The 17,856-nt window shown below is 37.6% G+C and overlaps 1 protein-coding gene across 12 annotated transcripts in view; it reads left to right on the forward strand.

Moving 5' to 3' along the window:
* MAGI2 (membrane associated guanylate kinase, WW and PDZ domain containing 2) overlaps nucleotides 1–17,856 on the forward strand; it is a 659,127-nt gene that overhangs the window by 239,685 nt on the left and 401,586 nt on the right. The window contains exon 1 of one of the 12 annotated variants that reach the window (XM_088134929.1): nucleotides 371–650. The exons of the other annotated variants lie outside the window; for them this stretch is intronic. The gene's annotated coding sequence lies outside the window, so the exon portion shown is untranslated. Of the gene's footprint in view, nucleotides 1–370; nucleotides 651–17,856 lie in introns of those variants that run through there. 12 annotated transcript variants of the gene reach the window in all.

Below are 17,856 nucleotides of genomic sequence, written 5' to 3' on the forward strand. Positions count from 1 at the left end.
ATTGATAACTGGGTGGGGGATGAAAAGGAAGTGTGTAATGAAATATTAATTCCCTCTGTACAGAGTTAGATTTTGCCCCCTTCAGTCTTTGTAATGTAAATGAGCCTTTCAAAAAAGGAAATAAGGCTAACTCCAAGATTCCATCCTTGCCTCTCCTGCTTTTAAGAGAGGAAAGGTCACCTGACTGCCACCTAGATATGCTCTTTTATCTCAGGGAAAGCAAGAGTAATAGGTAGAGATGGGCACAGAATAGGTCGTCCGCGGCTGCTCAGAAGCATCAAGGACCCTGAATGAAGGAACAGAGAGCCAGGCTGTTGGTGGGGGTGGGGGTTGGGGAGGGAGAGAGAGAGAGAGAGAGAGAGAGACGGAGAGACTAGGAAAACTGCTGCTGCTGCTGCTGTGTTCTTGCTGGCTTTGCCTTGCTTTAGAGCGGACCGAAAACAAAAGCGCTCAGCTGCAGTTTTGCGCTGCCGTGCTGTGTCTGGCTTAAGCAGAAAATTCTAGACATCCATGCTGAAAACTCTAAAGCCCAGCTGAGGCTTCTTCCCTTGCAAGAAGATTGTTTTCTTCCCTTCCAAAATGGGTTGGATCAGTACAGGTGGCATCCAGATTAGGAGAAGGCAGACTGGCTGAAGGAGGGCCATGGAAAGGTAGGGGGGAAAGGGCAGCTGGGGGAGAGGGGAGGGTGCCTGTGGTAGGGTTTGGTTTCTCTCCCTCCTGACTCCGTTTTGCTCTTATTGCCGGAAACCGATAACTTGGAAGATGAGGGCAGAGGCATTGCTGAGTTGCAAGCGTCTGAATTCCAAATGTTAGATGGGAGGGCTACCTGGACACTGTGCAGAAATGGAAACCAGACTTGATTCTGAGTCTTGCATAGGCATATTGAGGATGCTCTAAAGCGATGTGTTGCTATTCCTCCCTTCCCCCCCCCCCAACCACCCTTCTCTTTCATTCACAAAGTAGCAGGTAGTTGTTGCCTAGAAAACCAAAAGCAAACACCACAGCAGCAAAGCCCAGTGCCAGGAAGGCAGAGCAAAGGTATAAATTATTGACATTTTACAGCAACCAGAACTGACTTTCCATGGCTGAGGTTGGGATCTGTAATAACCTGATCAGCAGCGGAGGAGGGGTTTTATTTGGACTGTTTGTCCATTGTTTGCATTGCAAGACAAGTAACTTTTGAGGACTTCCTTGTTCGGCAACACCAAAATCAGCTTGTCCTTTAAAGTCACTTTCTGGATTTGGTTTCAAGCAGAGGAACAGTTGAAAGGAATTGCTTGCATAGGTACCCAAGGAGAATATAAAAGCTAAAGACAGGGAAAAGGCAGGATCTTGTATTCCAAATCTCTCTATCTGCTTGAGTTTTTCTGTTTATTGTTTATTGTCATGTAAGGAGCATGCTATATTTATAAAACCAAAATGCTCTTGTTTCGTTTTTTTCCTCTGGGTAAATAATGGGTTTCCTTTTGTTCTTGAACATGCTTTTGGTCTGTGCATTTCGGAGCAGCAGCGACAAAAAGATGTTGCATCTGAATACATAGGGGCTTTGTATTTATGATAATGTTAGCTAGTATACAAATCGCCTATTGTGTACTGGGTTATGCTCTGCTTGTTTCTGAAGCAAATTGCCTGGGGGATATTGGAAAAAATCAGGGACAGAAGAGAGAAGCTGGTATTTATGATGTTTCTGATCTCTGAAATACAGTCAGAAGCACAGAGTCCTCTAGCTTTCTGCTCTCCATATCTCATCAAAATCTGCAGCACACAGCAGAGAGGGACTTAGAAGCACACCAATAAATCAGATTTTTAATGGGCCTTTTAAAATTTTCTCTGTAAGGGGTGGCTGGCTGGGTCCCCCCTTTGGCCAGAGTAAGATGCAGTTTGACAGTGCATGGAACATCTGCACGCTGACATTTTCTCATGAACCTCATGAAAAATGGCTCCACATCTCTTCCTGAGTACCAAGAAGATGGTCTCTGAGCCATGCATTTCTCTGAATTGTTGGTAGAAAGAAATCACAATGCTTTGCCAAGGCTTTCTGTCTGGTTAATTTCAGCTCACTTGTTTGCAATCCAGGCTGTACATTGTCCAGGATACCTGGGTTCAGAATGAGGGTTAGGGGGCATTTTCCTTGGCAATATGATCACAAGGCAGGAAATATTTGTAACGGAGGGACCTATACTGGTAGCAGCGTGTCGTGTAATTTGGGAAAGGATGTTTGTACACACATGTATGGTTTAGATAATGCACCACTCACCGAAAGGTGGGAGTAGGATATGCAAAACAGCATTTACTGTTAGGTGTAGCCACCACTGCCACCCTTAGAAGATGGTCTATTTCTGAATAAACAAATGTCCTTTAATGGGAAGATCTCTTCTGTGGGATGGAAAGGACAAAGCTCATGATTTTATCCTGGTAGACAATGAAGAAGTGGAGAAACTACAAAGACAGGTTCATGAAAGAGAAGCCAGGAACCAAAAAGCTGTTGAGTGTTGGCAAAGAGCATCATTGCTTTGGGGTTTGTCTATGAGTTCTAGACAACAGAGGCAGGGGAGCTCTTTATATAAAAAGAAGAGAAAGGTGTCCTCTTGACTGTTTTCCTGTTTTTCCATGTGTAATTGGATTTGCAGACCTCTACTAGAGTTTATTTGGCTTAAAATGGAACAGAATCTTCCCCCCTCTCCTCCTGCAGTGCTCAGCATGAGTTAAAGTGTCATAATAGTACCTCCCCGCCCAAGTGTGGGATAGAGAAATGAATAGTTAAGGATACGGTCTCCAAAAATAGTGGCTGGATTGGTGTGTGTGTGTGTGTGTGTGTGTGTGTGTGTGAAACTGGCATTTTAAAAAGCCCATCACAGAGCTCTCAGAAATGCATCTGCAAATTGCAATAGTTTCTGCTGGTTTTCAGATATGACTACCAGCAGGCAAGTAGTAATATTTTAGGCAGCTTCGATTATAATAGTGGAAATGTGAGACTAATTGTTCGGCATAAAAGACACAGCCTTTTAGACGGTGCTTAAAAATGGTGTAATGTATCAAAAACACAATTCCCCAGTTGGATGCTTCAATCTGTTTTCATAGAACTAAAAATCTAGAGATAGAGCATAATTCTACTTTATCAGAGAAAATGGTGGGAATGGACCTTTATGCGCCTATGCATGATGTGATTAAAGTTTTCAAAATGTAGATAATTTTGCCATCGGAAATGGCCTGCTTGGGGGAAAGTGATTCAATTTATGCAGTGGGGAAATCTAAAAAAAAAAGAAAGAAAGTGCAGGATGTTAGTGAAAATTCTTCTATGATGTCACCAGAGAAACTATGTCATAGCAACATAATGGGATCCTCATAAGCAGGATGGAAAGGAGAAGAAATTCCAGAAGCCCATTACTGGTATATCAACTTTAAACATGGGTCAGTGTAGCCAAAGCTTTAGATGACAGCCAATCCAGCTGACTTCCAATTCGTAGTAGTTAACAATGAAAAGCAGTAACTGAACAGGAAATTATTAATCTTCAGATTTGGGCTCTGCCAGATCTCTCAAGAAAAAAAGGAAGAAGAAACATAACACTAAGTAACTGAGAAAAAGCCCAGTGGGCATAAAATAAATACAGGTAAAATGTTAATGACCCAGACCACTCTCTTCCCTATGGATGTAACTGTAATGAGGAATTGTTTAGAACAACAATAATGATCCAAATCCATTTTCTTTTTGCTTTCCCACACATAGAAAGGGGAAATTCTGCATGTTATCTTTTTCCTTTAGGAATAAAGGAGTAAACATGCAAATGAGCTGGGCATATTAGCAGAGAAAGAATCAAATCAGAAGTCACAGCACCCCAGATGTTCATGCTGAAAAGCATGTCTTTCTGAGAAATTTAACCAGAGAAAAATGCTCCATAGGATCAAGTCTAGGTATGAAAGACAAGATAGAAGAAACACCTTTTTAAAAAATGATCCCTGCAGTAATATATTTGAAGCTTTAGGAGTCTGCCTTTAAGTCTCAAAGTCCTTCCTTTACATTCATATTCATCAGGAAAAAAATCAGTCCCCTGCTTATCAAGTATAGCACAGATAACTAACTTCTGTTTTGTCAGAGATCACAGCAGTCTTCAGATACTAGTTTGGGACAACCTTAATACACACATGGCTTTCCTCACAAATGAGTAAGCTTCATTACAGAATTGGCTTTATGTCGTGCTAAAGTCCTACAGGGATGGAGTGTCAGAGCATTATGCAGATCAGAGAGAAAGAAAAAAATTAAAGTTTCACTCTTTATAGCAACCTGGGAGCATTTTTATTTTCCTTACAATAGGCAACTTTTTATCTTAACATGAATAAAATTTGATAGGACCATCCAGGCATCAAATTAAGTAACTGCAAAGTCAGCCAGTGAATAGCTAGCTATTTCGCCAACCCAGAGCAAAAATTTGATTGATTGATCAGCCAGACATACCCAAACATCTTGCAGTGAAATCTATCTATCTATCTATCTATCTATCTATCTATCTATCTATCTATCTATCTATCTATCGTCAGTTTATTCAATATAAGGTGTGAAGATGTAGAGTCTGCATCTCACTCCAGAGGTCCTGAAAAAACTTACAATATATTGTCTATAACTCTGATAAATCTTTTATTTGAATGCATAAATGCAACTAACAGAGCTGTGGCAAACAGGAGAAGGGCTCATTTTGAAAAAGAATCCAGAAAACCGTTTTCTATTACAAATCAAATGATGTCTGGCAAATGGAGAAAGAGTGGACTGAAAGAAATGAACTTTTCATTTCAGCATTGATCATGGCATCAATTAGCTATAGGGTCATTTAAACAAAAAGCTGATGGATAGATGTTGTTAATAGCATTCAATATCCATTTAAAACAAGGGTGGAAACCTTTTTTAAGGCAAGAATTAGGCTACTCAGCCTTTGAGTGGTGTGTCAAAGGCCACACACTAAAAAGCAAAAAGTTTGATTTAATTTCACATTTTTATATTCAATTAAAATTTATTACCCTTAATATAACTACTATCTAATCATCTATTTAGTCCCTGTTTGTCCTTTCTGTCACATTAAGCATTACAATTAGTAGCAATCTGTAGATGTGCTACTGGATTTCAGATTTGGCCCTGAAGTTGGGACTATTATAGGAGAATCCTGTAACATCTCTACACAGAAATCACTGTGACTTTAGTGAGACTTTCTCATATGTAGTGCATATAGGATTGTAATTTTATTTTTCAAAATTCTCAGCTGGGACTGTGCAAAGTTACTTTTGCTTTTATTAGAGAGGAGAGGAAGTAGAAAGCAGCAAAAATGAAATATGAAAGAGAGTTAACTTCTTGAGTGAGGAAAAAAAGCACATGACTTCCTAACTTCTCAAGTTAGGAAGGAATCTTGGTCAGCAATGAAGAAGAAGGAGATGGAACATTCACAAAACTGGGAGAATTTTGTCAAAACTCCTAAACTGCATACCCAGAAAATATAAATTAATTTGTTTGTCTCCCAGTCACAGCTTTTGGAAAGCAATGTTTTGAGAGTTGGGTGGCCAAATAAATAAATAATGTAATGTTGAATCTGTTTTGAATGTGTCTTCATGAGAAAAAGAAGAACCTCATCTTCAGGGGTGCCCTCAGAGTGTGGTCAGAAAAGTCAAGTTGGTGGCATGCAATGTACATAACAAAGACGTGGTGCTTTGATCGCACCATTGTGGGTGTCATCATCTCCTCTTTGACCATACCCCTGCTCACATTATCAAAATGTCAACATTGGCTATCACAAACATTGATCACATTAATTATAATGTTAATTAATTAATTAATTATATATTTATAAGAGTTAACATATAACCATCACGTACTTTTGGTTACCAGAGACAGACTGTTAAATTTCCATATTGAAACTGAACTTGCATCCTCAGGAGACATTTGAGATATAGCTTCATAATGACATGTGATTTTTATTTCTCTTTTTCTTTATTACAAGCAGGCTAACCCAGTTTGTTTTCTGGACCTGCAAATGCCCTTACGAAGTTTTACTGTTTGGTTCTGCAGATTCATCTGTCCCAGTGGTTAATCCTAGCTATAACCTTGAGTGATAAGGAATGTGGACGTTTGGTAATTATGCTTCTCAACTGAGGAAATTACTACCTGTTAGATTTAATATTGCCCAATCTGTTATTTTCTTTTAAAACCAAGGTAAGGAAATAGATTTGCCACTTCTTCCAGGTATCTTTGGCAAGAGGGAGAGAAAATTATTGATAATTTTAATTGATCCGATAAAAATGAAACCTGATGACTCTATTTTTATTAGAGAAAAGAAATCATTTGTTCCTGAATCATGGGGAAAAAAAATCTCTTAGTGTGGTGAGACCACCTAGGAAGGAATGGATTGAGAGATCACTAAGAGCAGAAAATATTCACTGGGGCTATATGGAGTCCTAGTTAGCTGTACTCACTTGTTAATTGCTGGAGCCATGCATCACCCTAAGTAATAGTTAAATTTTAATTGTGATTTATTGAGCAGTCCATGATAGCTGGTTTGTACCCATAGGCACTTGGCACAAGCTACAGTAACGAGAAATTGATATATGTTCATTTCAACATAATAACACAGATCTTGGACTTTTGCAATTCCTTTGCAATGTCACATGGAAGTGTGTATGTGATTTGCATCATGATAACACAAAATACATTTTATCATTTGCCCCTTCTTCTCGTGGATGCATATGCTTATACCCTAAATCATGGTTCTGTGAATTTGATTTTGGCTTAGGAAGACATGTAAATATAGCTCATAAGTGCATTGTGGTGTACTCATGTTCAGAACCCACTGTTCTCTAAGCAATCTGTAGGAGTTTGATTCCTTTCCTTTCCTTTCCTTTCCTTTCCTTTCCTTTCCTTTCCTTTCCTTTCCTTTCCTTTCCTTTCCTTTCCTTTCCTTTCCTTTCCTTTCCTTTCCTTTCCTTTCCTTTCCTTTCCTTTCCTAACTTACAAATACACTACTGTAGATACAAACATATATGCCCACCATGTCATTCCCTTTCAATATATGAGGAAATACAGCTTGCAAATGGTACTTATGCCAGGACACATCATCTGAACTCTGCAATTCTGAACATAGTTCTGACTTGTTCAATCCTGCACCTATTGGGTGGGTTCATACATGGCATTAAGCCAGTGTTTCTCAACCTTGGCAACTTGAAGATGTGTGTGCTTCCACTCCCAGGGTTGTGTTTGCTGGCTGGGGAATTCTGGGAGTTGAAATCCACACATCTGAAAGTTGTCAAGGTTGAGAAACATTGCACTAAGCCATAATAAAGAGAAACCCTGCTGGATTACCTTTATCACCCCTCTACAAACTTCCCACTCCTGCTCTTCACTCTCTTTCAGAAGCTTGAAAACAGTTGGGTTACTTGAATGAATATCACACAGGTGCTGCACTCCCATGAAGTCCAAAGCATTTCTTCTGAATTATTTTCGAACACTGCATAGCCCTAATCTTGGGGGAAAACATTTTTTTTTTGGTAGGACAATTATTTCAAAATGTATTTCTCTATAATGGTATAAAAACACATATCTAATGTATGCATGGCTCCAGCAATTATTATTATCTAATAATAAGGTTTATTATTCTGGGAAAAAAAATAAACCTTGCTAGCTTTCCTTTGGCTAGATTGTAAAATAGAGAAAGCGGTGTCTCAAACAGTATTAATAAGAGCTGTTGAACCCGTGATTTGAACCCTGTGAATATGACTCATAGCTGGAATTGGTTTTGCCCTAAAACCATATGTTTAAATTTCTTTTTGTGCTTCAGTTGCAAAGGCTTTGTATTAAACAAGCGTGATCAGATGCTGATTCTATAAAAAGCAACATCGTTGTTCCATGAAAATAGTTGCACATTGACCTAGAGTTCTTAACTTTAGCAAGTACAGTATCTGATGCTTGAAAAGATCATACTAGCCTTTTCAAGAACAGAAATCAGTTTAGCATGCCTAAAGCTAAGACTGTATTTTAAACATTTTTTTGTTCAATTCATTCATACTTTGGATTGCTTGGGGGATTCCATCTAAGAACCCCCTAGAACAAGGAAGTGGATTTCTTTTCATGGCGATGACTCTATTTTGTCCAGTCCTTAAAAATATGCACCTTAGCTATCTTTCATGCCCAAACACGTGTACGTATGCAAGTCATAGATAATGACCACTTTTTCATTCCTAAGTGTGCATAAACACACTCATAAACACATACATGCACTTGATACACCACAGCATTCTATATCCTAAAAGCAGGTTAACAACACATATCTATATTATGGCTTTTCCAGTTTTGTAGAACGTACTAAGATTATGACTGGGTTCCTACAACATGCTGCTCCACAAATTATCCTACTCCGTTTTTGCCCAAATTTAGGCATTTTAGCCTAAATCTGTCACTCATCCACAGAAATACTTCATTTCCATGTCTACCCCCCCCTCCACCCCCTCAAACCCACTCTGTTTCAATTCCATTTTTTACAAGCTTCCTTTGAATAAAAACCCAGTTGTAACACATGGGGAAACGGAAGAGAGCTTGCAGGTCATATGGAAGATTTCATGATCTTCTCCAAGAGGCGAGATCTATGATCTTCTCCAAGAGTTTGCTACCCTTGTCATAGCAGAAGATTCCTAGGTTGAATCCAGCATGATTTATCCTGCTTCACTAACTAGATGTTAGGGAAAGGAATCACAGTCTGTTGTCAACTGCTGGGCCCATTTGAAGCACTGAGAGCATGTTATGAGCATGTTCACAAAATGTGTGCTATATTAAGCCTTTGTATTTGGAAGCCTTGTTCCTGCTGAATATGTTTTACAAAACAAATGCCATTTTGGCTTTAAATTAGTAATATTCAACCAATCCTCTGAAGTTCAGTGGATCTGACTTATTTATAATCATTAATCTGTTTTAAAACCAAGTAAATGTCTTCAGTGTTATATATAAAACTAGTGCATTGATTCCAACAGGAAAATCAGACTCTCCTGATTTGGGGTTTGAACTCAGTGAATCTTAGAACTCTTTGTGCCTTGATCAAATAAAACAAAGTCTTTCTTACAGTCATAGACTAGCATAAGAAGGGTGGGGTACCGTCATTAAAAGCATAGAGGATACATCAGAGTAAAAATAAAAATCTAGAAAAATTATGAAAAGTAGAAGATATAAACGTTATATTAATTAAAAACAGAAGGTATATATAAAAAACAAGAATCTAAAAGAAGGGGTAGGACCATTAGATGGGTGTAGGGGAGCATAAAATGTTAGTATGTGGAAGACTGTATCTATGAAGTTACAAAGCACTCTAATAGGGTGAACTAGGTGTTCATTAGTTTATAGCACAGATCATCATACGACAAATACAATGAGTGATCTTCCATTTATGGAATAATATATCCTCCCTGATCTAATTTGGAAATAATGCTCACATCCATATTCACCCATGGAATGGGGTTACCCCAACTAACCTGATCTCTGACATTATGAGCGCCTCCTTACCCTTGCCCCAACAATTGTTTTTAACCTTAACATTTGCAGTAAATAAACTTTAAAGATACAGCACACTTTGCAAAGGTCTTCATCCAGAACCAAACAAAGGTTGCTCAGAAGTCTAGGTTGTCTTCATGGTACAATATTTTTTTCCTTGCACTCAAGACAACGTGTGAAAACTGCCGCTCTATAAATATTAACACTTAATGCAAGGAATATCAAGTCACAGAATACTTTAATATGGCAAACTAGATACTCATTAAGTCTAGTTTATAGCACAGGCCATCAGTGAATTTTGAGCGCTGCTGCTGCTGGAATCTGTTTTCAGCAAGTGATCAATTATTAACCATGAAAATAATCCATGTGGAAATGACTAAAATTGCATTACATAAATTTTAACATTTCAATTTTGGAATTGAAATGTTAATGAATTGAAATTAAATGTTCATTTTTAAAATGTAAAGTTTAATTGAAAAATTAAATATTTTTAATTGCAATATATAATTATTTAATGGAAATATGTAATTGAAAATATCTCAATAAAATATTTAATTAGGTATTTAATTGAGAAATTAAATATTTTAAATTTTAATATATGCTAAATATATTAAAATTTAAAATTTAAAGTTTAATTGAAAATAAAATGTAAACGTTTTAACATTTCAACATTTTAATATTTCTAAATTGTGCTTGCAATGTCTGATTAATCATTCCCTTTGATACAAACTTTTTGAAGAAGTTGAGGGAAAAAGTCCCCCAACCATCTTTGACAATGAATCTTGCCACTTGTATGCTGTCCTTTTTTTCTAACACGTATGGATCCATGAAACATAAGAATTTGATTCAGTTTTGTTGTTGTTCTTTTATAAATAATAGACAATTAAAGCACACCTTTTTATGGAATAATATTTGAAAGTAGGGGAAATTGCTTTGGTTGCAACAAAGACTTTTGAAGAACCCAACAATTAAGGAAATTTGGTTAGAGTTTCTTGGCTATATTAATTAAATATTTTATTTATATATAATATATAGAATGTAACATTTTATTAAAGCCTTTGTCAGTTCAGATGTCATTTTGGATAGAAAATATTGCATACGGAGACTTCAAATACCTGTATTTTTTCTTGCAATTGCACAAGTATGCATAGATGCATATGAAGACAAGTATATTCCGAAGTTTCGTTTTTTAGTTTGCTTTTCTTTTAGATCTTTATTGGTATTTCATCTTATCTTTTTATGCTTTGTTTGATAAGAAAAAAAAATTCCATGTAATAACCTAGCTTCCAATTTAAAATAATAATCTAAATAAATAAAAGGAGGTAAAGGCATGGAACCATCCCCTGGGTGGGACATTGGGGATTTTGCCTTTGAAATAGAACACATTCACAGTGATACGGGGTCAGGAACCCATATTCCATGGGTCTTTGTTTTCTTGGGTTGTAGCTTTTTAGCAAAAAAGCTATAGTCTAGACCAGGGTTCCTCAACCTTGGCAACTTTAAGACTGGTGGACTTCAACTTCCAGAATTCCCCAGCCAGCAATTCTGGAAGTTGAAGTCCACCAGCCTTAAAGTTGCCAAGGTTGAGGAACCCTGGTCTAGAAGAATGTGGATAGAAAGAATATTTCTATGAATCAGCCTGGAGCCTATCTTTATCCTCTTAACTTTCCATTGAAAAATGTTATTTATGTCTACCCTTGGCTGCCAGTATGTTTATTTTGTGTATATTGCCTTTGTCATCATTAAGAGTGTTAGAATTCGCTACCAAGATTTTTAAGCAGGCCGACAGAAGAGGCTACTTTATAGAAAATGGACCTCTTCCTAGCTTCTGAGAGTTTATGAACGAGAAGGAAAACGACTTAAAATGATTCACAATGGCTTAATGTGGTTCATGTGATGTTTGCTTATCTGTTTGCAGAGAGGAAATAGTTTCTAAAGGCTATTCTATTTTAGTCATCTGTGAAATTGTTCTGTGACAGTTCATTATCACACACATAGATACAAAAAAGTCCTACTGGGGGGGGGGGGGACCTTACATTTAAAGCAAACTAGTGTCTTGTTGATATGAATTATAATAATGGTTGCTGCTCCTGTACATAGACCATGATCCTTAGTAAGAAGACACCACTGAAAATTGTTAGTCAGACATGTGGGGAATAGATGCTTTAAAAAGCCTAACCACCATGGGAAAAACTACATGCTATTTCTCTCTGTGCGTGAGATGGTTGCCAATTCTTTCTAGATATAACATTTTTGTCTATGACTAATTTTATTCCCAATTCTTGTGATTGGATAATATACAAATGCATGTATTCAAAAGAGAATATCTTCTGAAGAGAACCCAGCATTTATGAGAAATAGTAAGTTATGGTAGCAAACAAATAATTGCTATTGGACTTATTATGGTTAGTCATACAGTCAGCCAGTTTAGACTGGATTTGGTATTTTTGTCCACCTATCGAGTCCTTCCCAAGGACCTGGGAAAGGCAGATGTTGCTGTTTGATAGTGTTAAAGGTATCATCGCAGGATATAAATTGTTCCAAGTAAAGCTGCCTTTTGCAATTGACTGATGGTGATTTTGTCAGTTCCAATGGTGTTCAAGTGATGCTCCAGATGTTTTGGGATTGCACCCAAGGCGCCTATTACTATTGGTACTATCTTTGCTTTCTTTTGCTATAGTCGTCCTACTTCTATTTGCAGGTCTGTGTGTTTTGTGATTTTCTCCAGTTCTTTCTCTTCTATTCTGCTGTCCCCAGGTACTGTAATGTCCACTATCCAGAGTTTTTTGTCCTTATCAACAATGGTTAAGTCTGGGGTGTTGTGTGGCAGGTGCTGGTCTGTTTGAATTCTAAAGTCCCAGAGCAATTCAACTTCTTCATTTTCTATTACTTTGCCTATTTTGGGGTCTCACCAGTGCTTGCTTGCAGGCAAATGGTATTTCTTGCAGATATTCCAATGCCCCATTGTTGCTACTTTGTCATGTGATTGTTTGTAGTCGGTTTGTGTGATCTCAGTCTCTTTAGCTTCTTTGCAGAGGTGGCATTTACTGTCTGTTACTGTCTTCTTGATTCTGGCTTTGTACGCATTTGTTCTTAACAATTAACTTCTTCTTAACTTCTGGCTTGGTCTTGCACAGGTAGAATTAGCCCCTCTGTCTCTTTCTTCAGTTTTCCTGAACTTAGCTAAGTCTTCTTGTTATCTGCTTTGCCTGCTAGGGTTTTGTGTGTGTGTGTGTGTGTGTGTGTGTGTGTGTGTGCTGGCCATGTAATACTTTGTCTTGCCATGTCTCTTTTCTATTCTTCTTTTGGTCTTTCTTGTAGGCCAGTTTGGCATCTGCAGTATTCAGTAAGCCTTCATGGTGTACTAGCTTCTTCACTGTCCTTCAGATATTCTTCCAGTGCTCTTTATTGTTCTTAACTGTCTGGTGTATTTGCAACATTCCACATCCACCTATGCTCCTTGGTAAGCAGAGTCTGTCAACATCACTGCGTGGATGAAGAACATGATTCATTGTCATTATCTTTCTGCTCTCACTATCCAATTCTTCTAGTTCTGCTTGAGTCTGGTCCTCTATTCCAGCTGTGTATCTAATGACTGGAATTGCCCAGGTGTTAATTGCCTTGATGGTATTTCCTCCACTGAGTTTGGACTTTAAGATCTTCACTGTCATGATGTATTGACTACTAACCTTCTTCTTGACTTCAATGTGCTTGATGTTGTCAGTTTGAAGGATGCCCAGGTATTTGTAGCGATCTTCGTCATCCAGACTCTTGATGTTATTTCCATAGGGCATCTTAATTCCTTCAGTTTTCACTATTTTTCTCCTGTTGATGGTAAGGGTGGCACATTTGCCCAGTCCAAACTCCATTGCAATATCTTGGCTGTATATTTGGACAGTGTTGAGCAGCGATTCTATTTCAGATGGTGTTTTTCCATACAGCTTCAGATCGTCCATGTAAAGGAGGTGGGTTTAGCCTGGCAGATGTTTTTTATGTTTGTTGGCCAATTTGTTCAGTATCTTTCACAGAGGAATCAGTGCAATAACAAACAGTATCTATCTATCTATCTATCTATCTATCTATCTATCTATCTATCTATCATATTTATATAGCTGCCCATCTCACACAAGGTGACTCTGGGTGGCGTACAACAGTTAAAAAATAAATAGATAAAAACAACTACATATAAAAAACTGTAAAAACACGCAAAACAGGAGGGGATAAAATTAATAAGGGAACCACCGTAAAATCTCCCTGGTCCCCTGGGAGCCCCAGGCCTGATCACATAGCCAGGTCTTGAGGGACTTACAGAATGTTAAGAGGGATGGGGCTAATCTCACTTCCGGGGGGAGAAGATTCCACAAGGTGGGCACCACAGCAGAGAAGGCCCACTGTAGTGTTGATAGTGAGTCTCCTTGAAAGATTCCTCTCTTGATATTAACCTCTCCCAGTTTATCACCATTGACCAGCAACTGTGTCTTGCATTGTGCCATTGATCTTTGCACAAAGCTTCTGATGTTTCTACTGGCTCCTGTTATTTCTAGGCACTTGATTATCCACTCATGTGGCAGGGAGTCGAATTTCCTCCTCCTCCTCCTCTGCTTCTGCTTCTTTTCTTCTTCTTCTTCCTATTATTATTTTCATCATCACCATCAGTATGATCATTTTGTCTTCCCATCATTGCTATCCATGCCATTCATTTATTAAATATATTTTTCTTGGCTTCTTCTGACTAACCCCACCCAGGTATGCTGAATGATTTGCACTTCAATTCAGTTTAAAGCTGGCATGCTAATTAATTGTTTTTTTTTTCTCTTTTGAAATATGAAAGACTGTTCTTCTTTCTTTGTATATATATATATATTTTTAAAAAGCCTTTTTCAAATGTTAATTCCTACATGAGTGAATCTAAGGTTGAGTATGTTTTGGAGGTTGTGAATTTGAATTAACAATCTCCTAAAGTAGAAGTTAGAATGCAGTGATTCTGCATAACTAGACTGTTAGAAGAAATCCTGGATATTTATGTCTTCATTTTCTACAGCAGCCAATCTCTTTGTAGTCTATTGATTCTATGAAAGACGCCTACATGAAAGAGATGAGTGAACTTTGACTGGTACAGAAATTATTATACATAATGGATATTCCTATAAAATTAGAATTGGAAAGAGTTTTTCTTACTTTTAATTGAAAGACTGTTTAGGAGCTAGTCTTATCCTAAGAAGAAATGATGAAAAAGTTTCATAACTGCCGTGTTCCTCAAGTAAAATTCTTATCTTGGGAATATATTTGACTTCATCAATGAAAAAAAGAAAAAAGGAATATATATATATGATTTCCTGAAATAAAATATCATTTTAAAACCATCTAAAAGAAGTGTTCACTGATGGGTTTCAACTGGAGGTCAGAAATCAAGATTAAAAGAACAACTTTGGACCATCATTTACACAAAGCATAATCCACAAGGAGTTGACATTTTTGTTCTTTCCTGCACAGAAAAGCTGCAATCCTGTTCCAAGATCTTCTGTGAGGGGAAGCTGGACAAAAATACTGGCAGCCGCTTTTTTGCCAACCAAACAACTTCACTGCAGAAAAGAGTAGCTTAACTTATGGCTGCTATATTTCATTATTGCTTCATTGCTCTAGTCTGTCTTCAGCTCCTATGACAACCCAGTGTTAGAAGGACTCCAAGAGAACAGCTCTTCAGCATCAGGATATGTTTCATATGCTCATAATTGCTATATAAGCAAAGCATTGTGCACTGAATTCCACAGAAACATCTTATTTGTGTGTACTTTCATAGGCAAAGTACAGCATGGCAAATCTAGACAAGCTGTATAGATTTGGCTTTCCATGAAAATTTGGGTTTATTTTACTAAGGCCTCTGTGGGCCTGCAATGCGCCTGCTGTCCCTGAGAAATTATTGTAAAGTAACATTGTTATAACTCTGAAATGAGTGGTAAGTATGGAGAAGTGTAAAAAAGACTCACAGGACCTCTCCTCATCTTATGATTCTTTTATGTTATGTAAATGAATAAGTAGGAGAAACTGGCAGATCATAAATAAATTTTTAAATATTTATAAATGAATAAATAGTGTAGCAAAGTTGATAAAGACATACAGCTACCCAACACTTGGCAGGGAAACTGCTCTATGTATTATCGCAGCAATTCATATGATAGATGTGTTTCTCGGAATGCTACTTATATGAAGGGAAAGGTAGAGCAAGTTCATAACTTTTGTCTGGGTTGATAACCAAGCTAAAACAGATGTCCATCATCAGAAATATTTTGCTCCCATTGTCCTGACTGATGTCAGAGGCAAATTATTGCTCCCTTCATGTTTATTGATAAAACACTCTGGATTTGGAACTAGAACATATTTTGGTAGTAAGCTGCAAGGGAACTTGGAGTACTTTGCACCACAATGTCAACAACATGACAACATTTTTTTCTTGCCTTCAGCATGCTTGTGAGTATGCAAAGAATATCTTCTCCAAAGATCACAGTCAGTAGTGGAAATGACTTTGCCCTTTCACACAAGAATGAAAGGCTACATGTTCTTCATGTGTATATCACCAGACAGCAGTGGAATATTCAACTGAGTAGAGAAGATAACACTTCATTTTAGAACTGTGGCAGAATAAAGAAGATGAACACTGCCTGCCATCCTGTCATATGACTTCCCAGATTGTATTTGTGGTGTTATTCAGGGAAAATGCTGAGAAAAAAAAGTAGGTTAAATAGAGTCTTTCATTGGGAAAGGAAAATCTCATTGGAAAGGAAATGGACTAAAAGAACTGACAGGATATTATTAGTATTGGAGCTGGACTTAGAGAGGAAGAATAAAAATGACTACCAAGCAAAGATTGATTAGGCAGTTGAGGACTGCTAAAGAGATGCAAGATCCAAGATGTTTTAAAATCATTGAAGAAGAGTTGGAATAAAAATCACTCTAGAGGGAAGAGAACAATGCAGCATGGAATCTATCTAGATGGAGCAGAAGAACCAGATACAAAAAGAAGATCAAGATTGTAGTGGCCATGAGAGGTGGGTGGCTAACTTTTAATGGAAGACCTTGATTAACTCTTTGGGAATTTAGTAAGAGCTATAGATGTAGCTAGAACCAAGAATAGGCACAGTGTCATTTTAGCAGAAACAAAACTGTTGCAGGCACAGAGATTGTTAATCTCAGAATGGCAGAACAACTAGGTAATCACACAATTTGCTACTTTCCATTCTTCTTGGAAAGCATACACCAGAAGAAGGGGGAGCTGAAACTCTGTTAGTTTGCATTAGCTTTGCCACTTGCATAACTTTATAACTGAAGGTGCCAATCTTGCAGAGAAATCAATGTCATTCCATGCTTGTAATGCTAAGAATAAAGAGAAAAATCAGACAGGTTCACAAAAAAGTCATGGTGTATTTTGTGTGATCAGTTCCTAAGAACTCACAACAAGTACATTAAAATGAAAGAACAAAACTCCCAGTAGGAGAAAAAGATCCAGTCACAATATACAGAAGATAAGTTATTCTGTCCTTCTTAATAATAAAATACTAGTTTGATTGCTATTCCATCATGAAATAGGGTGATTTCATAAAACAGTGTGACTTCTGAGGCATTAGTATCTTGCATTCCATAATTTTATGATGGATTTGGCACAAATTGTTGTTTATTTAATTTAGATCTTTCTATTCATATATGTGGTATTCTTTGCACAAAACCTCATGCCTTCCTTCCTTCACTTCCTGCTTCTGAGTAGTCATTATGCCAGCAATGGAGAGGTGGGGTCTCTGCTACTTCCACCTGTTCTTCTTTTTCCCTTTCATCCTGTCTTTCATTTCTCCCTTCCTTCCCTTTGCCACACCCAAAGTTTGGGTCTTAGATTCATTTCTGAGCTAGGTCTTTCTCTCTCCCCTCCCAAATTAACTCCCTTTCCTCAGTCTATTCCCCCTGACATTGTTTGACCTTTTGGACTAGAGCTAGTTAAATTATAATCTGGAGCTAGCATATCTAGGATGAAGAGCTTCCTATCTCTTCCACCCTTTCTATCCATCTTAGAAGAACCCGCTTCCTGCGATCCAGCTATCTTGCCTATAATTTTTCCAACTTCTTGCACAACTTCTTGCATACAAAGGTAAGAGGAGGTTCTGTCCCACTATAATGTATATCCATAAATAAGAGCTGACAGGAGTTTCAGAGAAATCACCTTTTCAGACTTGTCTATTCCAGCAAACCTTTCTTTTCCAGATTCAGGGGCAATGTTTAATAAATGGTTCTGTAAATGGTGAAGAAGTTCTAAACATATGAAATAGCCGGCTTTTGCTCTTGTTATTAATATTATTATT

This window comes from Python bivittatus, unplaced genomic scaffold, assembly GCF_059951505.1.
Source record: "Python bivittatus isolate LINGU-HERP-01145 unplaced genomic scaffold, Pbiv_v1 ctg000120_np1212, whole genome shotgun sequence".
Lineage (NCBI taxonomy): Eukaryota > Metazoa > Chordata > Lepidosauria > Squamata > Pythonidae > Python > Python bivittatus.